This window comes from Triticum aestivum, chromosome 6A, assembly GCF_018294505.1.
Source record: "Triticum aestivum cultivar Chinese Spring chromosome 6A, IWGSC CS RefSeq v2.1, whole genome shotgun sequence".
NCBI classification, from domain to species: domain Eukaryota; kingdom Viridiplantae; phylum Streptophyta; class Magnoliopsida; order Poales; family Poaceae; genus Triticum; species Triticum aestivum.
The window spans coordinates 441,972,141-441,994,002 of record NC_057809.1 but is presented as its reverse complement, the minus strand read 5'-3'; the positions used below and the strand labels follow the sequence as shown (position 1 = coordinate 441,994,002).

At 50.2% G+C, this 21,862-nt stretch overlaps 2 pseudogenes; both read right to left on the bottom strand.

The window, feature by feature from the left end:
• Positions 1-13,493: 13,493 nt before the first annotated feature.
• LOC123132785 (uncharacterized) lies at positions 13,494-13,569 on the bottom strand (annotated as a pseudogene).
• A 363-nt stretch (positions 13,570-13,932) lies between these two features.
• On the bottom strand, positions 13,933-14,007 carry LOC123132784 (uncharacterized; annotated as a pseudogene).
• Positions 14,008-21,862: the final 7,855 nt, after the last annotated feature.

Here is a 21,862-nt window from a genome sequence, read left to right as displayed (position 1 = left end):
GGCTCCGAGACATAGGGCTATTACTTCCTCTGAGAAGGGCTTGAACTCGTAAACCTCGTGTGCCTACAACTACTCCATAGCTAAGATCTTGCCTCTCCATACCTACCCCCTACATTACTGTCAGACTTAGAACCATGACAGGCACCTGCCTAGCCCCCTCGCGAGGTATGCGAGAGAGAGAGAGAGATCATGAGCAAAGCAGAGCCGAAAAATGCGGCAAAAGGCGAAGGAACCAAATCAGCAAGGAGCGCCAAAAGCAAACTTTAACTAAGGAGAAACGAGCCAACTGCGGAAAGCAAATGAAAAGCTGCGTCCGGCACCTAATCTAGTCTTCAAGTCTTCTCACCAGCACGAAGCTAAGTGTTGTCCACTGGGCATGGGAGGGAGCCCCAGGGCATGAGGCCGGCGCTCCTGAGACTCCGGGGCGTGTACATCCCCAACTCATTATTACATGAGAGTGTCACGGGCGGCGATTCTTCACAGGCACCGGGCCTTCTTCACAGGCTCTGGGCCTTTCTTCATAGGCTCTGGGCCTTGCTTCATCGGTAGAACTTCCGTAGGTGCTGGATGTTCCAGGTGTTTTGGATAGGTGTCCCCTCTTGCGTCTCCAGGCGCATGGCGCCAGGCTGGAGATGTGGACGACCCTGAACGGGCCCTCCCACATGGGTGAGAGCTTGTCGAACCCTTCCCTAGAGAGGACCCGCCTCAGGACCAGGTCACCCATCTCGAGCGTCCTGGAGCGAATGTTGCGGCAGTGGTAACGCCGCAGCGCTTGCTGGTACCTTCCCGCCCTTAATGCAGCTTCGCGATGACGTTCCTTCCCCAGCACGAGATCCATCCCCCGCATGGCGTCCTGCTGTGTTTCGTCGAACGCCAGAACCCGCGCGGAGCGATGCTTGACCTTGTGAGGGAGGACTGCTTGAGCTCCGTAGACGAGGAAGAATGGAGTCTCGCCCGTTGGCTTGGTAGCGGTGGTGCGGATGGACCACAACACGGACTGGAGCTTGTCGTGCCAGCCCCTGCCGTAGGCCTCCATCTTCTTCTTGAAGGTCCTGGTCTTGAGGCCCCTCAGGATCTCAGTGTTGGCGTGCTCAGCCTGACCATTGCTCCTGGGGTGGGCCACCGAAGCGTAGCAGATCTGCGTTCCAAGGTTAGCACAGTAGGTTTTAAAGAGGTTACTAGTAAACTGCGAGCCATTATCTGTGATGATGCGGTTGGGGACCCCGAAGCGGCTCACGAGGCCCTTGATGAACTTGACAGCAGAGCCGGCTGGAATGGTTCGGACGGCGTCCACTTCCGCCCACTTGGTGAACTTGTCGACGGCGACGTAGAGATAACGGTAGCCCCCTAGCGCTCGTGGGAACAGGCCTAGGATGTCTAGCCCCCAGCCCACAAACGGCCACGTGAGCGGGATGGTTTGGAGGCCCTGAGCAGGCTGATGGATTTGCTTGGCGTGGAATTGGCAAGCTTCACAGGACTTCACCAGCTCGGCTGCATCGTTGAGTGTTGTGGGCCAATAGAATCCGCTGCGGAAGGCCTTGCCGGCGAGGGTCCGTGATGATGAGTGATGTCCACAGTCCCCCCATGTATGTCAATCAGCAGCTCCCTCCCTTGATTACTGGAGATGCAGCACATCGTGACATCGTTCGGTCGTTTCCTGTACAATTCGTCGTCTTGAATGCAGTATGTTGTGGCCTGTCGGGCCACGCGCTCCGCGTCTTCTTCCTTCTCCGGCAGTGTCCCGTGCATCAGGTACTCCTTGAACTCCTTGGTCCAGCACTCCTCCTGGGGCTCGAGCGCCAAGAGTAGCTGAGCTCCTGAGGTTGGGCCGCAAGCTGGGGTCCCGTGGCCGGGGGCTATGGGAGCTCCTGCCGAGGCTGAGTCGTGCTTGAAAGAGGTGACGTAGCTGACGGCTTGAAGAGCCGCTCTTTGAAGACGTCGGGCTCTTGCGGTTGCCGCTTGGATGCTCTCTCGGCGATGTCGTCGGCTTCCTTGTTGGTGCCCCGGGGCACGTGCTGCAGCTCCAAGCCTGAGAACTGCTTTTCCATTTTGCGCACCTCCGCAAGGTAGGCCTCCATGTGCTCGTCCTTTGGCTCGTACACTTTGTTGGAGAAGTTGACAAGGAGCTGCGAGTCGCCCTTGATGGTAAGGTGCCTCACCCCCAGATCCGCCGCAGCCTTTAGGCCGGCTATGACGCCTTCGTATTCTATGATACTATTGGAGACCTTCTTGCCGTGCTGGATGCAAAGTTACACGGCATAGTAAAGCTTGTCCAGAGTGGGCGAGATGAGCACTGCTCCAGCCCCCGCGCCATGGTGCGCAAAGGCGCCATCAAAATACATGACCCAGCCATCTGGTGCCTCACTTCCTGGGGAGGTGGACCGGTCTTCTCCTTCCTCAAGAGCCGGGGCATCTGTCCATTCTGCCACAAAATTGGCGAGCGCAGCTCCCTTGATGACCCAGGTGGTGCTGAACTCCAGCTGGAATGCTTGCAGCTCGATGTTCCATTCAGCGACCCTTCCGTCTGAGTTTGGGCTCCTGAGTACCCTCTCCAATGGGTAAGATGAGACGACCTTGATGGGGCGTCCCTGGAAGTAGTGCCACAGCTTGCGCGAGGCCACCAAGAGTGCGAGCAGGAGCTTTTGCGGCATGGGGTAGCATGCCCTTGCGTCCCGCAGTACGGTGCTGACGAAGTACACCGGGTGCTCGGCGAGGGCTGGCACACTGTTGAGGCTCGGGTCTTGCAGAGATTGTGGCGTATCCTGGGGTGGTGGGTTTCCTGAGACTTGGCCATCCTCAGGAGTTTTCGCGACGTTGTCGTGCCGAGCTTGATCTTCCGCCGCTGGTGGCTCCGGTGTGCCTTCCTGACCCTACGCTGCATCAGCCCTGGCTTGGCGCGGCACACCCTTGCCTTTGCGCTCCTCCCGAACCACCACCAGCACCGCGCTGGCGGAGTACGGGGTGGCAGCGAGGTAGAGTACCAGAGGCTCGAGAGGCCGTGGCGCCACCATCACTGGGGGGCTGGTGAGGTATTTCATGAGGTCTTGGAAGGCCCGGTCGGCCTTCGGGGTCCACTCGAAGGGGCCTTTCTTCTTCATGAGCTTAAAGAAGGGTAAGGCGCGCTGGCCTAGCTTAGAGATGAAACACCCTAACGCAGTCACCCGTCCTGCCAGCTTTTGCATCTCCTTGAGGGCCTATGGTGGGCTCATGTCTTCGATGGCCTTGATCTTCTCCGGGTTCACCTCGATCCCTTTGTGGGAAATGAGAAACCCTAGAACCTTGCCAGAGGGGACGCCAAACACACACTTCTCCGGGTTAAGCCTCAAGTTCACACGGTGCAAACTCTCAAAGGTCTCGTCCAAGTCTTGAATCAACGTCCTCGCCTCGCGTGATTTGACCACTATGTCATCAACGTAGGCCTCTGTGTTCCTGCGGAGCTGCCGCCCCAAGGCGATGTGCATCAGCCGCTGAAAGGTTGCGGCCGCGTTGCGAAGGCCAAAAGGCATGCAGGCGTAGCAGTACACCCCACATGGTATCAAGAAGGCCATCTTCTCCACATCCTCCACCGCCATCTTCATCTGATGGTATCCAGAGAACACATCTAGGAAACACAACAAATCGCACTTGGCGGTGGAGTTGACAATTTGATCGATGCGCGGAAGGGGGAACGGATCTTGGGGGCAGGCTTTATTGAGGTTGGTGAAGTCGACGCACATCCGTTCCTTCCCACCTTTCTTTGGTACTACGACGGGGTTCGCCAACCATTCGGGGTATCGAACTTCTCGGATGGTACCTGCCGCCTCCAGCTTGCGCGCCTCTTGGACGATGAAGGCCTGCTTCCAGTGGACTGCCGTCTTGATCGCTGCTTCATGGGGCGTACATTGGGGCACACCCTTAGATGATGCTGGATTACCTCTCTCGGGACCCCTACCAGTTGATTGGGCCCCCATGCGAATATCTCCTTGTTCGCGCGCAAAAACCTCACCAAAGCTTCTTCTTGTCCTAGGTCAAGGCCGGTTCCTGTGGTGAAGGTGGCTCCTGAAGACCAGTCCTTGTTGACCGGCACCTGCTTGGTCTCTGCCTTGTCTTGGGTGAACAACTGCTTCTTCTTGGTGGGCGCGGTCTCCTTGGCCTCGGGCGCTGGCTGGCTGTGCCGCTGCCGCAGTCTTGAAGGCGAGCCTGAGCACCGTGATGGCCTCCTTAGTGTCCCCCTTGCTGGTGAGGACGCCCTTGCTCCCTGGCATCTTCATTAGGTTGTAGGCCGGGTGAGTCGCCACCATGAACTGAGCGAGAGCCGAGTACCCGAGGATGGCGTTGTACGGGAGACCAATGTGGGTGATGTCAAAGTCCACCAGCTCGGTGCGATAGTTGTCTCGCATGCCAAAGGTAACAGGGAGGTGGATCTGCCCCAGAGAGTGGGCAACTCCACCACCCACACCCACGAAGGGCTTGCTGAGGCCGAGCCGCTCGAGCGGCACATGAAGAAGGCTGAAGGCCTCTACGAAGAGCAAGTTGAGGCCGGCGCCGCCGTCGACGAGGGTCTTGGTAACGGCCACGTTGCAGATGGTGGGCGTGCAGAGCATCGGGAGCACCCCGGAGCCAGCGGTGGAGTCGGGGTGGTCTTTCAAGCCGAAATTGAGATCGGCCTCAGGCGCGGCCCAACCCGGCGGAGCCCCCGGGCACCTGGTGGCTGCCCCAATCTGACAGAAGAAAGCTTTGACGTGGCGATCTGAAGGTGGTGCTTGAGAGCCACCCAACAGTGCCGCGACTGCATGGTGCACCGGCACCGCATAGCGCACGGTGAAGAGGTCGCGGAATTCCCCCCAGGATGCCATCGTGGATCCCGGGAGGTTGAGCAGCCAGGCGCGCGGCTCGCCGGCGAGGGCCATGGGGAACCAGTTGGCCATGATCTTGTCGTCGCCCCCGGCTTCGAGGACGGCCTCCTCGTACGCCAGCAGGAACGGCGTCGGGTCTGCCGCGCCGTCGTAACGTGGCGGCATCTCTGGCTTGAACTTGGTTGGCCACTGCACTTGCCGCAGGGCGGGGCCAAGGCTCAGTACCCAGACTCCCTGTTGCCGGTGTCGGCTGCAGAGGTGGGTGCCGGGGCACCTGCCATGGGAGCGAAGTGCAGCGGCGCGGGGCGCAGGTTGGTGGAGAGGAGCTCCGGTGCACCCCTACCTGGTGCGCCAAATGTTGGATGTGGGGTTCCGGCAAACCCTTAAGGTTCGAACACTGGGGTGCGCACGAAATCTTTCCCTCCTACCGATCTACGCTCTAGCTCGCTAAGATCTTGCAGACGAACTCGACGAACTCACAACATTGAAAGACACGGGGTTTATACTGGTTCGGGCCACCGTTGTGGTGTAATACCCTACTCCAGTGTGTGGTGGTGGATTGCCTCTTGGGCTGATGGTGAACAACACAAGGGGAAGAACAACCTCCTGAGGTTGAGGTGTTCTTGTGCTTATGAACTTGTGGTGTGTAGATTCCCTCAAGCTAAGATGAGATGAGATCCCATCCCCTACTATGGTGGTGGCTAGTCCTATTTATAGAGGCCCTGGTCCTCTTCCCAAATATCGAGCGGGAAGGGAGCCAACAATGGTGGGCTAATTTGAAGGGGGACAACTAGTACAAGCTATCCTGACAAAAGCGGTCTTCGCCTGTGAAAGGCTCTAGGGTGACGCCGTCTTGGGCTCCACGATGACCTCTGTCTTGCAGTCCATGGTCTTGGTCTTGTTGCACCGAAATGGCAACCTTTGCCTGAGGCCTCGGTACTCCGCAGCTGCGCTTGCCCCCTTTCCACCAAACGGGAAACAAGGACGCTGCACGCGCTGGCGCCCGCCTGGTGCCCGCCTGGTGTCGAGCGTCATGGCTCAAGTCACGAGAGCCTCGTGAGGTTCGCCTCACCTTGATATCTCCGCTCCTTGCGAGCCTGCCTGACCAGGCCGCTCCAGAGGAGGTCTTGCGTTGTCCCCCTCGTGAGGCTTGGCCCCTTGCGAGGGTCTTGGATGCTTTGTTGATGAAGGTGGGCCGTACGGCCTGCTGGCTCCGCCACGCCGCGGGCCGCAGGCAGTCAAGTCTGGGGAACCCCGTTCCCAGAACGCCGACAATGTTTTCTTACTGTTATTTATGATTTTTTTTATCTATAGCAATGCTTTTTAGAGTAATTCTAATGCCTTTCTCTCATAATATGCAAGGTATACACAAAAAGGGAGAATTCCGGCACCTGGAAATCTGGACCTGGAAAAGCTACGTCAAGCTACCTATTCTGTACAACTCCAAACAAGCTGAAACTTCACGGAGAATTTTATGGAATATATGAAGAATATTGGAGCAAATAAGTACCATAGGAGGCCCACCAGGTGGGCACAACCCAACTGGGCGCGCCAGAGAGCCCAGGCGCGTCCTGGTTGGTTGTGCTCACCTAGGCCAAATCAGACTCCTCCCTAGGGGGGCGTGCACCACCCCTTGTGGGCTACCTTGCGTCCCTCCTATGGCCCATAGGGCCCATATGTTCCCCCGGGGTGTTCTGGTAACCCCTCTGGTACTCCGATACGTACTCGATACATTCTGAAACACTTCCGTGTCCGAATACTATCGTCCAATATATCAATCTTTACCTCTCGACCATTTTGAGACTCCTCGTCATGTCCGTGATCTCATCCGGGACTCCAAACAATTTTGGTCACCAAAACACATAACTCATAATACAAATCGTCATCAAATGTTAAGCGTGCAGACCCTATGGGTTCGAGAACTACGTAGACAGGACAAAGACACATGTCCCGTCAATAACTAACAGCGGAGCCTGGATGCTCATATTGGTTCCTACGTATTGTATGAAGATCTCGGTCAAACCACAATGACAACATACGTCATTCCCTTTGTCATCGGTATGTGCCCGAGATTCGATCGTCGGTACCTTCATACGTAGTTCAATCTCGTTACCGGCAAGTCTCTTTACTCGTTCCGTAATACAGCATCACGTAACTAACTCATTAGTAACATTGCTTGCAAGGCCTATTATGATGTGTATTACCGAGAGGGCCTAGAGATACCTCTCCGATACACGGAGTGACAAATCCTAATCTCGATCTATGCTAACCCAACAAACACCTTCGGAGATACCTGTAGAGCATCTTTATAATCACCTAGTTATGTTGTGACGTTTCATAGCACACAAGGTATACCTCCGGCATTCGGGAGTTGCATAATCTCATAGTCAAAGGAATATGTATAAGTCATGAAGAAAGCAATACCAATAAAACTTAACAATCATTATGCTAAGCTAACGGATGGGTCTTGTCCATTATCACACCCTGATTTTTGGCCCTTTCTTTTTCATTTGATTTTCTAAGGTTGCTTGAGTTTTATTTTTCCGTGGCTATGTGGTCTGGAAACTAAAGAATATGACCTCTTCTTCCTCTCCAGAGTGGCTTGTCATCCTCAAATCCATCCCAAGACCTTTCCATTTCCATCTTGGCCAACCCCAATATTATCTTTCTAGGGAATATTCCTTTTCCATTAAAGAAATGACCCAATTTGCCCTAGGTTGTGAAGCAACCTATATTTCCATCACTCCTAAAATTCCCAAATAATTATCATAAATTGTTTGGGTCATATCTTCCTCAAATATGGCAAAATATTTCATTTGCCATGTTCCTCATCATGCTCAATTAATTCATTTCCTATTCTGTCCTGAATGGTAGTTTGTGAAGCAAGTGCCATTTAGATTTTTCCCAATTGACCCCAAACTTTTTGGACAACTTTTCATGTCCAAATAATTGCCTCATGCAAAAATTCAACTTAATTTGCCTAGTAAATATTCCTGAGCAATTTTTCAAAGTTCCTGTCTGAGGGAATTGTTTGTGAAGGAAGTACTAGCTAGGTTAACCCAATTGAGTTGATATTTTGCATGGTGTGCTTGATATCATCAAATAAAAGCCCTCCTCGAGATTTGAGCTCATGCAATGCATCCATGTGAGCTGAGCATCAATTCTTTGTTTCAGTTAGTGAAGCAAGTATATTTTATATTGCTCCATTATGGCTGAAAATTTTCATGAGCCTTCTCCTACCCATATAACCTATCTCCACCAAATTTGGGCACATGTAATTGAGCCATTTTCCCTCAAGAATTTTCCCAAGATTCTGCCCGGAGGGATGCTTTGCGAAGCAAGTACTATTTTGGTGTACCCAAATAGTACGAAACTTTTACAGGGTCTTCATATGCCCAAATGACTCACCTACACCAAATTTCAGCTCAAGTGGATATACTATGTGAGTGCCCCTTCCTGATCAAGTTTTTGGACCAGATTTGGTAGTACAAAGCAACTATGCTAAATACTTGTCCAAATAGCCTAAAAATCGACATGATTGTAGTCCTTCTTATTCTAAACCTCCCAGACATGAGCTCTGGCTCTTATCTCTTCTCTATTCTCGACAGCATCATGCAACAGTTTGCAACAACAAACTTCAGTGGAGTAATCCCATCGATCCAGATCTCCTTTCTTTGATCCATCACCTCTCTCAGGCTCAGTGATGCAGGGACTCATCACCAGACATATCACGACACCCCCTCTTGTCCTTGTCATGCCAGTCTGCGTGGTGACAATGGTTTTGGTATGCATTTGCCGTGTCCATAGCATCTTCTTGCTCGGCCCCTTCTCTGCTCAACGTTCCAGTGCGCCCGTGCATGTCCAGTGTGTTCCTATCATCGTCGCTGTCCTCCTGGAGCCATTTCACCCTTTGTTTGCTTCCCCGGTGAGTCGTCCCCGTTGTGAACAGAGCGCGTCCACGGGCGAGTTGTAGACGACCGTCTCTGTTCACGTTGCGGCTTCTTCTTTCTCGTGCCTCTTGGCATTGTGTCACCCCGTGAAGCTTGTCTTCTCTACCTCGTCGCATTCCCGCGCCTCCCCATGACCCCTAAGCATCGCCAGAGCATTGATCGGATCCCCGGGGAGACACCCGAGCTCGGCCTCCCTCACCCGGCTATATATAGACATGCCCGGCCTTGCCCGAGCTCACCATTCTCCTCCCCGTCCTCCCAAAGGCCGCCCCGACCACTCTACCGAGCTCTGGAGTCCCCCTTTGCCCTCCCTGGCCATTGTGTCCATCACCGTCTGCAGCCTAAATCCGCTCAATGCCGAGCTCCTCCCCCCCCCCTCTTTTCTACTACCAGAGGCCTCCTCCACCACCGCAAACCTCCCCGCACCACCAGCTCCTCTTCTCCACGACCAAGACGCCCTACCCCAACTTTGACCGAACACCATCCCACCACAGTCCAAGTTGTCGTCGCCTCGGCCCTTCTCGGTGGTCGTGACCCAGCCCCTTGGATGCGGCTCTTCCCTATGAGCTTATCTGTAGGCGGAGCGCCGCGAGAGGTGGCCAGAGCCACCCGGGAGCCTTGCAGGCATCGCACAGCCTCGCCCCCTCTCTATTCTTGTCGGGGGGAGAGGAGGGAAGAAGAAGAGAAGGGAGAAGGAGAGAGAAGGATAAGGTGCGCCCCACTTGGGAGCGAGACAAGCCCCGACCCCGCCACTGTGAGCGTGGATAAGTGGAAGCGCATTCTGCGCTTTATGATTTCCCCATGGGAAGACGTATTTTGCTGGAATGCGCGACCCGTCGAGCTGTCAGGGACCCCTTTGTGAATATTTTCTTTGCAAACAAGTCCCTGGCAGAAAACCCTTCACCACTTTTTGCTCGTAACTCCGATTGAGGTGAGTCCAACGCCCACGTCTTCGTATCGTCGAGTCCGTTCTGTTCCTATCATTTTCACTATGGCTTGACATACTGGAAATGAACATTTTTCCTTTGCCCCTAATCAGCCCCCTTCGGGAGAGAAACCTTTTCGGCAATTCCTTCCGCGATCTTTCTGCACTTCTCCCCGGTGGTTTCTTCATCCCCAGGCAAGCCATGAAAACCACTTGCATGATTGCATGCAGTAGCCATGGTTTTCGACTTGAATATTTAATAGATCTCTGCTTATTTGTCTGCAACTATTATCATTGTTTCGGTACTACTTCTAGTTCCATGTTCACCTTCGTGCTTTGATTCGATGCATCTGGTTATCATGCTAGTATTACTTTCATATGATATGCTTGGTAGTAGTACCTGTTGGTGTTGGTCATCTTCCGTGCATGACTATCGTTTGTTATCGAGTACCGTGGTTATGCATGTTTCCTTTGCATCTAGCTGATTAAATGCTTGCATGGTAGTATTATTGATATGTTCTTGCATAGTATTCATTATTGATGTTAGTGGTCTCAAGTTATGCTACGAGTAGTATTATACTTGTGATCTACATGCTCGTTAGTATTCCGTGCTCATGTGGATAAATGTTTTAATGTTGTTGTTATGCTCGTTGATTATGTTGCACTCCCATGATGATGTTGATATCATGCTCATGCATTGTAGTTGCATCATGTTATTTTAATATGGCTCAGCTTATTGCATTCAAGTTTAACCGGACTTAAATGAACTTGAACAACTATTGGCTGAGTCATGGTGCCACCAAATCGAGCTGACCAGTGCAGCCACACTTGCCTTATGGGAGGGTCCTAACTGGGTCTATTTTCATGCCTCTCGCTGGTGCCTCCAACGAGGGAAGGTTATGCATGGGTGCTACCTTGGCCGGGTAGGACGGCATAAGCCTTGTGTGCCCATTGTTGTTGTAAGGATCCTTGTCCCCGTATGGGACCGTTATTTGTTTTGCAACGATGGTGGCCATTGAAGCCTTTGGTAGGCACGAGGCCACCCATGACTTATCCGAGAGGGGAGTTGGTCGGAGTGGCCGGGAGAGTGTCATGGAAGTAGATCGGTTTTGTCGGAATGACATTGGTCCACCCGAATGGGAGTGCGAGGCCATGGGTTCCGTGGTGTGGGTAAAGTACGCTACCTCTGCAGTGTGTGTGTTTAAATCTATCAATAGCCGTGCCCATGGATATGGGCCCAGTTCATACTCGGTCACACTATGGGTCAACAGTAATATTAATAACTTGATTAATAACAACCCTGGTTCGATGATGAGAAATAGATTGGTTGTGATCAACAGAGGATCATTGTGGTATCATGGATACTGAGTTGATGGATATTTGTGATGTTGTGCGAGAATCACGGGTAAATGTCAAGCTCCTTGTGGTCATGTAATGATTACTACGGTATTTTAATACCAAGCTTGATTGGATCCTGAGATGATCGTGTGATGTTCGTGATGGTAAGCTTATGCATGTGCTGGTTACGAGGTAACCCAACCAGAGTAAGTTTGTGCATGATAATGTCATCATGTTGCATGCTATTATTATCATGTTCATATGTTCATGCCATGCTCATATTGTTCTAGTTGTATCATGTTCATCTTGTTCATGCTACAATTGATCTGATAGTATCATGTTAATCCTTCTTAACCTGTAATTGTCATGTTGTTGTCTGTCTTGATTGCTCTTGGTTGTTGTGAGCTTTCAAGTACATTCAATGTACTGACCTAGCGAGTCATACCAGATTGCAGGTCATGCTAGATTTGATTACTTGTTTGCCGTGGATTCCTTGTTTGCGAGCTAGGATAAGCGTTCCAGCCAGAGTCCCTGCATAGTGGAGTTCATCACCATCGTTGTTGTTCCGCTGCTAGAGTTATTCCGTCGCATCGTGTTGTTCTGCTGCTTGCATGGAGCAACCTTGGTAGGCGTAGTGTCGTCGTGCCGATGTAATCCCCTTGTACCCATATAGCTTGTAATAAAGAGCTGATTTGTTCTATGCTAAGCAGTGTCATATTCCAGAAGACTTCTCCTCAATCTCTGGGCTGGAATACAGGGCGTTCCGATTTCTCTGAGCCGCGGTGCCACAGGCTTGGTATCATAGCAGGTCTGGCTGTAGGACGCCCTAGCCCGCGCGAGCATTAAAAAACGGTAGTATAGAGCCCAGTTGGTTTGTTGCACTTGTTTGTTGCATTTGTTTGCCGCATAGCATGCATATAGATTATTATCTGGTCGCTGATAGTAATCTTGCGTGTGTAGTTGGTATCTGTTTCGATCCAATACCTACACCATCCCTCTTTGCATGCCTGCTCTTAGGTTTTTGGCGTCATCTCTGTCCCAACAGAGTGATGCCACGGTACCAGCGTTCCGGACACCATTTGCAGGAGTTATGCTCGGATATCGCGTTGATATCTTTCTGCCATCCTCCCATATCGTTTCGGTGATAGACTTGTCTCTATCCCAAATCGTGCCTCCCATCTCGCCCCTTTGGCAACCCTTACTGATCTTGGTTATTAGAAAAGGGCAATGCCAGCAAGCCTTGCTTTTCCACCACTATCCTACCCTGTCATCCCATTCTTTGGACATGTATGGCTCCTTTCCATACGCTTGATGATGATGAGGTTGTGACCTTGTGTCTCGCTACATGATCACCAAGTCCTTCCTCACCTATCACTACAAGAAATATGTCAACTTATGACCACCACTATTGGTCACTGAATGGTCACAAATTTCCATTTATGACCTTTTTGTGACCAAAAACATAAGGTCAAAAGCTGGGCGTCGTAAACTGACTATAGCGACCTTTAACAAAAGGTTGTTGATCCTATGACCTTCTGTTTTGGTCACTAGCAACCTCCCCAGGCCACGTAGGCATCCAGCGTGGCAAGCTGATGTGGCACAAGATTCAGCCCGGTTCAATTCGGTTTTCTACATGGGCCGAGCCCATTAATTCAGCCTTTTAGGATTTTTTTTCCTTGTTAATTCTGGTCGGCTTCATGGGCCAAGCCCAACGTTGTAGCCTTTTTTATTGTTGGCCCGTGGCCTTTTATTATTTATTGCTTTTCTATTTTCAGCCATTATATATTCAAGTTGGTCCCACTAGTCAGATGGGTCCCACTTGTCATGATCATCTCTCAAATTGGTCCCACATGTCAAAGATGTACAAAATTGACAAATTATTTTCATAAGTGGACCCATTGGTCAAGTTTCCATTTCACAAGTTTTCAGATCATATAAATAATCAAAAAGAATCATCAAATATACCACTAAATAAATCTATTACAATCTTTACAACACATATATGCTACAATATGCTACTCTTCACTAAGTAGAACTTGGCGGCTTCACACTTCACGGCTTCACACTTGCTTCATACTTCACGGCTTCACACTTGAGCATCTGTAAAAGAGGAACAACCACAAATTTAAATCTCAATTGCAGTATATGCAGAAGCAATTCAAAGTTGAAACAACATCAATTAAACACACGCGCACAGAAACATAGGAGTCAGAATGCAGTATAGGACCAGGACAAGGAAACTCCTGTTATCAAATCAACACACAGCTTGTAGCAAAACAGCACAGAAACATGTGGATATCTCATGTGAGCATCATGCTATGGTTTTATTAAACAATGATATAGCAACAGAATACAATATCTTCAATGCAAACCAGCAATAGAATTGCTCCTGCTAGCTGATGTTGCTGCCACAAAACGCATGACACATTAGTTGCAGTACAAGCTATGGATCAGAAGTAGCTGGTTACACTAATTATGAAATATCAGTGGGAATCCGAACGATTTTCTTCATCACCCGGAATCATGCAGTTCAACCCAACAGAACACAATGAGCAATAAGGTTCATAACCAATGAAGGAATGCATGTACAGTCAGTCTAAAGCAGTAAAAATGTGCAAATGTACTTCAGGAGATGGCGTGACCCGTCGATTTTCTTCATCACCCAGGTAATGCACATCTCATCAGCCAGCAGAACACAAAAAAGAGGATACGAAAATTACTTCTAAGAGGTTTGCAAAAAATCAAAGGAAAGTATTTGCTCAATAATAAAGGAGTACTCCCTCTGTAAACTAATATAAGAGTGTTTAGATCACTAGTTTAGTATTCTAAACACTCTTATATTAGTTTACGGAGGGAGTACATATGTAGTCCAAGAGATGGCATGATCCGTCAGAAGTATCTGGTTGTAATAATCATGAAAATCAGTGGGAATCCGAACAATTTTCTTCATCACCCAGATCATGCACATCTCAGCCAGCAGAACATCACAAGTAACATATGTAAAACAATGATTCTGAGCATGAGCAAACAATGATTCTGAGCATGAGCAAACAATGATTCTATTAGAGTACCAGCAAATCAGACTGAACTTTCATGGAATGATTAGTATAACTAGACCCATTTTAGTTTAGCATTACATAAAAGACTAGTAGCAGTCGCACAAGCAACTATTGAGCACTGAAGAAACAGGACAGGGAAACAACATACCCTGATGGTGCCCAGGCTGCAGCCTCAGAACCCTGCAAAACCACAAGCGACGTTAACATCAAACACACATATAAGACGCACCATGTTATGAAATGGACATATAAGATGCACATATAAGACGTTAACATCAAATTCACAGTTTAGAAAATTAGTATCTTCTTTGCAAAGGTGAAATGAGATGACTGAACTTGATTTGGCTTTTTAGCTTCCATAATTTCTACTAGCAGCAGATGTTATGAAATGGACTTACTGAATTATCTGAATCAAGGAAAGAAATTTGCAACTAGCTTTAGACCATCTATTACACAGACTGAGAAATCTATTTCCATCCAACTACTTTTACTTTTCTACAAGACTACAACAGTTTTAGACAACTCCAAAGTCCTAAATTTGTTCACAGGTTATTCAACACAAGTAAATTTGTTCACAGGTTATCTACAAGATTAGAACAGTTTCAGATTTCAACAGATTCAGACAACTGTTTTTCAGACTTGGAACAATTTCAGTAAACTGTTCTTCAGACCACAATAGTTTCAGTAAACTATAGCAAAGTCTGAATGTCATGGAAAACAAATGATTTCACTAACCAAGGGTCCCGGTCAGGAAGATGACGATCTCGAGGGTCCCGCCATAGCCACCGTCAGGCAGGTCGACGACGAGCGGGGTGAGCTGAGCTCGCTAAGCAGGTCGACTACTACTACAGAAAATATGCCCTCGCTAAGCTGAGATCTCAATCAACAGAGGGAAGAAGTCGACCAAACCAAACCAAACCAACCAGGGCGTTGTTCTTGACGCTGAGCATGAGAATGGAGAGGGGCCCCGTGCTGAACTCCTCCTCCTCCTTCTTCCCCTGCTGCCAACAAAACAAAGACAGAACCAATGACCGTGTCAGTAAGCTGCTATGGCAGATGAGAACACCGTCGCGGGAGAAGAGGGGCGGAGGAAAGCAGCAGTGCTAATCTAGTTTGAAGAACAATGCCAGCAACTCAACATGGCCTCCTACTTATTGGTAGGCAAAGGATGGTAAGCAATGATGCAGAGAATGGCCAGGTAATTAAGGGGCAACGTGATTGTGCCCAGCAGCAGTAGATGGTGGTCTACTGTTTGTTTGACAGCATTATTAATAGGTGTTTCGTGCTGTCTTCTCAGGCAACAACAGTCAGGTACAAGTACACCTAGCAACAGAGCTGCCAAGGACGGATGGACAATGCATATCATCTGTCAAGAAAGATCTACCCACCTAATTGAAAATTGGACAGTAGTATGTGACTGGAATGAAAGGAGAAAAAAGGAATTCCAGGTCCTTTTTCTGGAAACAAAATAATTTACCAGACGCATGCATACACGGGCCAGGGAAGAAAATGATGCAGTGAATTAGTCTGACCGATAGAGAGAAAGAACAGGGAAGGGGATTGTACTACTCACCGGGACGTCCTCTTGGAAGACGCCATAGCTGTGGGGCACCTCCATGGCGAACTCCATGCTGTTCCTCGGAGCATCAAACCCTGCAATTGAGCCCAATGAGAATCGGTTAAACTTGCTGCAACACACTGGACTTGGATCATTCTAAAAACCCAGCGGAAGCTACTAATCGAGCGAGAAGAGGGGCTCACCGGTGTGCCCTTGCTTGGCGGCAACGTGGAAGGCATCGAGGTCGAGGCGGGAGCGGAGCTTGGCGGCCTCGAGGTCGTGGAGCGGGAGGAGGAGGCGCACGGCCTCGGCGTCCACCGGGACGTAGAGCGCGGACTCCTCGGCGCCGGCCAGGAGGCGGCGCACGGCCTCGGCGTCCGCGGATCGGAGGGCCGCAAAGAGCGCCTGGTGCGAGAGCGGCGGGAGATCCATCGTCGGGCGGGCGGCCAACCGGAGAGCCGGCGCGGAGCTAACCAAATGGAACCCTAGCGCGTCAGCCGACCTTCTCGACTCGATCTAGGGCATAGGGTAGGGAAAGATGGTGAGGGGAGGGAGGGACGAGGTCGGCGGCGGTGGTGAGGAGGGCTGCGAGGTCGGCAGTGGGTGGGAGCGGCGGGGAGAGAACTAGATCAGGGAAAGGAGGCTGGGGAGAGGACTGGATCGAGGGAGGAGGTGGCGACAGCTGCGAGGAGAGAAGGGTGCGATGGGGGGGAGTCGATGGGATCCAGAGCTCGGTCGCCATGGCTGCGCCACGGGCTAGAGTTTCGGGCGCTTGGGAGGCATGGGGATTCGGGCTCCTCGCCGTCGACGACCATGGAGCGGGGGCAGCGGCGGCTAGGGTTTGGCGAGCGGGTGCGGGTGCGGGAGAGTGGGGGCGTGGGGGCTAGGGTTGGAACGGTGGGGAGTGGGGGCTGCGTGGGTGAGGGGGTGAGAGGGCTACGTGGGTGAGAGGGTGAGGGGATGAGGTCCGCTGTTGGATCCCGGAGCATCCGACGGTGTCGGATGCATGATCCGCGTGATATGCCTATAGACCAATCAGAACGCAACAAACAATTTGAAGACTTATGACCTTTTAAATAGGTCACGAAAAAATCATTTTCCATTTTTTAGTGCTCAAAATGAGTTTTTTTGTAAAAGACCTACCAAATACTTGTTCACATGATATTATTTATATTCTTTATATTTGTTCAAAATGAGTTCTTTATACTCTGCAAAAGTTTACATCTTGGAATAGTAAACAGTATCGACAAAGGGATTTTTTATATTCTTTGCACAAAAAATCATTTTCCATTTTTCGAGTGCCCCAAATGAGGTTTTTTTGTGAAGGACCTACCAAATAATTGTTGCAAAATTGGACCAAATCAATTTTACAAAATACTAGGACATATATAATGCACAATTGACAAAATGGTTGGGTGAAAAAAGTTTTGATCCACCTCTGGTGAAAAAGACAAATTGTCGTCGATTCAGTTGGAAACGGGTCAAATTTGAACTGTAGCTGTGTCAGGACCCCGACTCGATGTCACATCGATCTAGCCGGTAACACCTCATATCACTTTGCGGCCTCACGCACGGTATCCCCACGGGTGTCGCCTTACCTTTGCCCGGGACCGTTTGCGTCTTTTGGCTCACGTATATGATAGTGTCGCTAGCATCCATATGATAAGGAGCCCGGGCTGACATGACTAGTCGTAAACCCAAAGTGGCACAGACTTACAGGGACAGGCATTCATGACCCAGCTTCGAACGTGTCGGTCATCAGCAAGTGGGTCCGGGCTGTAGCACTGGGCTAGCAGGACTCCGGTAAACCGGGCTGTAGCGGGCTAACAGGACTCCGGTACTCAAAGCGTGACATTTCCCCGAAGGGACAGACACAGGAACGAAGAAGGACACATGCCGGCCAGCCTAAGTGTTCCAGAGCAGTAGCAAGCTACAATGGCTCAGCGGTAACACTAGGAGACATTTCCCGGTAAGAGAGGCTACTAAAGATAAACAACTAGATAGTCAGATCCCACACATACCAAGCATTTCAATCATACACACAATATGCTCGATATGTGCAAATACAACGAAGCATCACAACATGACTCTACGACACAAGTACTTTATTTAAGGCTCAGGGAGCCATACATAACATACACAAAGGTACGGGTCTCACGACCCCACATACAAGTCATACAGTCATACAAACCAGCAGCGGAAGTAACTTGTCTGAGTACAGACAACTAGTAAAATAAAAGAGGCTTGGGAAGCCTACTATACTACATGGTCCTTCACAAGCTCAGGGTCACCACCTGGGTCTTTAGCCTACTCGTTGATGTCAACGTCTACATAGAACCCATCAGAAGGGGTTGCAGCGTCTTCTGTAAAAATGTAGATTATAGCAACATGAGTACAAAGGTACTCAGCAAGACTTACATCAGATCCTACATACATGCATATTATCAAGAAGGGTTGGTGGGGTTATTGCAGCAAGCCAGCTTTGACTGTTGGCTAGGCTATCCTACGATACTTCAACTTGAAATGGTTTTGCGCACACGAGTCCACTACTCACCACTTCAATACACTACCGAGGATCCACCTCCGTCTTCCTACGGAAGAGCCATCCTCGGCACTCACACTTATCTTGAGGCTTTTAGTAGTTTCCATTTACTTGTCTATGAACTGTATAGGCAACCAAGTAGTCCTTTACCGCGGACGCGGCTATTCGAATAGATTATGTTAACCCTGCAGGGGTGTACTTCTTCATACACGCTCTCACCACTTACCATCGTTTACACGACATGTACTCGGCAACCTTCAAGCGGAAGCCCAACGTGGGTGTCGGCCACGACCTACCTAATCACCTAAGTCTCCAATCCAGGTTTATCGCCTATCCAGGTTCCATCCGCAGGGAGTCCGGCCGAGGTTTCCCATACGGCCCCGAACGATGTGTACAGGGGTCCGTGACACCTAACGGGTGCCCGGTATCCCCGGCCACGTACCTAAGTGTCAGGACCCCGACTCGATGTCACATCGATCTAGCTTGTAACACCTCATATCACTTTGCGGCCTTACGCACGGTATCCCCACGGGTGTTGCCTTACCTTTTCCCGGGACCGTTTGCGCCTTTTGGCTCACGTATATGATAGTGTCGCTAGCATCCATATGATAAGGAGCCCGGGCTGACATGACTAGTTGTAAACCCAAAGTGGCACAGACTTACAGGGACAGGCATCCATGACCCAGCTTCGAACGTGTCGGTCATCAGCAAGTGGGTCCGGGCTGTAGCACTGGGCTAGCAGGACTCCGGTAAACCGGGCTGTAGCGGGCTAACAGGACTCCGATACTCAATGCGTGACATTTCCCCGAAGGGACAGACACAGGAACGAAGAAGGACACATGCCGGCCAGCCTAAGTGTTCCAGAGCAGTAGCAAGCTACCATGGCTCAGCGGTAACACTAGGAGACATTTCCCGGTAAGAGAGGCTACTAAAGATAAACAACTAGATAGTCAGATCCCACACATACCAAGCATTTCAATAACATACACACAATATGCTCGATATGTGCAATACAACATGGCATCACAAAATGACTCTACGACTCAAGTAGTTTATTCAATAGGCTCCGAGGAGCGAGACATTACAAACATGGGTCTCATGACCCAACAATCAGAGCATACAAGTCAAAGCACAAGCGGAAGCTATCATGTCTGAGTACAGACATCTATAAATGAAAAAGGCTGAGAAGCCTGACTATCTATCAGATCCTGCCGACGGCACAAGATCGTAGCTGAGGTATCAAGCTAAACGTCGAAGTCCACGTGAAACTACTAGCGAGACCGAAGTCTCTCTGCAAAAACATAAAATAGGCAAACGTGAGTACAAATGTACCCAGCAAGACTTACATCAGAACTAACTACATATGCATCATTATCAACAAAGGGGATGGTGGAGTTTGACTGCAGCAAGCCAGCTTTGACTCGGTGGCTATCCTGAACTACGACTGCGAGTAACTTTTTTTGAGGTGGCGCACACGAGTCCACATATTCACCATATCAATACACCACTATGGATCCGCTCCCGTCTCCCTACGAGAACGCCATCCATAGCACTCACGCTTATCTTGCGTATTTTAGAGTATCCACTTTCACTTGTCTATGAACTGATATAAGCAACCCAGAAGTCCTTTTCCGCGGACACGGCTATTCGAATAGATTAGGTTAACCCTACAGGGGTGTACTTCTTCACACACGCTCTCACCACTTACCGCCGTTTACACGACATGTACTCGGCAACCTTCAAGCGGAAGCCCAACGTGGGTGTCGGCCACGACCTACCTAATCACCTAAGTCTCTAGTCCAGGTTTATCGCCTATTCGGGTTCCATCCATGAGGAGATCCGGCCGGAGTTTCGCTCACAGCCCCAAACGATGTGAACAGGGTTCCCGAGACACCAAACGGGCGCCCGGTACACCGTGCCACGTGCCTACCGCATCACAGCCCACCCCTACGGTCAGCGCTGCCCACGGCCTCCAGCATACTACAAACACCAGAAACTACTTGCAACTCCTGGACAGAGGACGAGGGTGATCAAGAAGCCGAGAGGGTCCATTGGTTTCGGGCCCAATGCGTGGTAGTAGCTGAATCATGGATCACAAACACAGAACTCAGTTCCTGAGGACGGCTGCAATGAGACAACCCACCATGTACTCCTACATGGCCTCTCACCGCTACCTTTACCAAATCGTGTTCACACACTTAGCTCACACACAGTAGGACAGGTTCACACGCCTCTGATTCATCCCCGATGAATCAGACCTGACTCAACTCTAAGCAATAGCAGGCATGACAAACAAACATGAATGAGTAGGCACATCAGGGCTCAAACAACTCCTACTCATGCTAGTGGGTTTCATCTATTTACTGTGGAATGACAGGTCATGCAGAGGATAAAGGGGTTCAGCTACCGCAGCAAGTAACAGATGAATCGGTGTTGTCCTAATGCAGTAAAAGAGAGCAGGAGCGAAAGAGTAGGATTGTATCGGAATGAACAAGGGGGTTTTGCTTGCCTGGCACTTCTGAAGATAACATTGAGTCTTCATCAGTGTCAACGATCACATCATCGGTACAACGTCTACCGAGGGGGAACAACACCGGCAAACACAGAAGAAACACGATCAATGCAATGCACAGTATGATGCATGCTATGACATGGCAATATGAATGTGTTTTGAGCTAATGCAACTAGCAGCATGTTAAATGGAGTTGGTTTGAATATAAAATTCAAATTCAAACTCCATGTGTGATTAAATAAATGCCCTTTAATTGATTTGTGCTAAACAGCACCTATAAGTTGCTCTAACATGCATGAAAATGGTACAGATGGATTCCTTGAATTTTTTCTGATAATTTTTCATATATAAATTATTTAATTTGGAGTTACGGTTAATTTTCTATGATTTATTGAAGTTTAGGGCATTTTCTGAAATTATTAAATCATTTAAGATTATTTAAATTCCAGAAAATACTTATTGCGTCAGCCTGACATCATCATGACGTCAGCATGTCAACAGGGCGCCTCCAGGTCAAACCTGACCAGTGGGGTCCACTGGTCAGTGACCCAGAGCTGTTTAGTGTCAATGGCAGGTGGGGCCGGGTCAAAGGCCACGTCAGCAGAGTCAATGCTGACGGGTGGGGCCACTGGATTAGTTTAAAACTAAACAGAAACTAATCTATGATTAATTAGCAGGTGGGGCCCTGCTGTCAGTGTCTATTAAACTAACTAATATTTAGTTAATACTAATCCTAGCCTAATTAGCCGGGCGGGGCCCGCAGGTCAGTGAGAGAGAGAGGGGGGGGTCAAACCCGGGTCAACTCGCCGGAGTTGACCCGCGGCTCGTCGCCGGCGAGGCCAGGGACGGCGGAGGGGGGTCGGAATTCCTCCTCCGGCGACCAAATGGCCGGCGGAGGGCAGCTACGTGACGCTGAAGATCCCGCGCGTCGAGTGGTGCGGTCAGTTAGACCGGGGGCGACCTATATCGACGGCGGCGAGCTCAAAGGCGGCGGCCGGAGTTCGGGCAACCGCGGAGATGGCGTTATAGGGCATGGCAGGGAGCACTCGTGGGTGTTTCGGGTTCGCAGGAGCGTGGTGAGCACGCTGGTGATGCTCGGGCGAGCGGACGAGCTCAGGAGCATGGAGCTCGTCGGCCGTGGCG